Below are 711 nucleotides of genomic sequence, written 5' to 3' on the forward strand. Positions count from 1 at the left end.
GCTCCGGGAGGCGCGGCGGGGGCGGGCCGGAAGGCGCTCGCCAAGCCGTGGCCGCAGCCCATTGGTCTTCCCTGGAGTCGCTCATTTGCCTAGCCTATGGGAGTCGGCCGGGTAGTGAATACCGGTTTGTTTTTTTTTTAACGAAGGTGGGGCGAAGGGCGGAAGGAGGGATCTGCTGGGGGCGGGGCTGGCCAACCTCTGCTTCCCGGGAGCCCCTGGAAGAAGCTCCCGCTCCCCTGGGCTTTCAGACTTTTCCCGCCTGGAGTTCTGTTCGCACAAACTTGTCTTTGGGCCTCTGGTCGCGCTTTTTCCCCCCTTTCCTTCCCTTGACTGCCGCTCCCTTTATTCCCCTTTCCTCTTTGTTCCTAGAGAGCATAACTTTCTTTGGACTCTAGTGAAAGGACATGTTAAAGTTTTGATCACAATGAGCAGGCAAATAAATACACACTTGCTAAGCACACCACAGGAAGCAAGTAGCAATTTTGTAGTAATTTGACTTTAGAAAGTTTCCAGTCTTCATTTCAAAGCCTTTGACAAGGCATCAGCAGGAGAAGGACTTGTAGGCTCTGAGCAAAATTATGGACTGATACCATGGAGCTTTGTTTTAGGATAAGTATAATTTTTCATTATATTTTTCAGAGCCTGGCAAGCTCCCCATGGCGTATTTGATGTGCCAAAACCAGTAACAGTGATAGGTCTCATTCCCCTTGT

The sequence above is a fragment of the Sorex araneus genome, chromosome X (genome assembly GCF_027595985.1).
Source record: "Sorex araneus isolate mSorAra2 chromosome X, mSorAra2.pri, whole genome shotgun sequence".
NCBI lineage: Eukaryota > Metazoa > Chordata > Mammalia > Eulipotyphla > Soricidae > Sorex > Sorex araneus.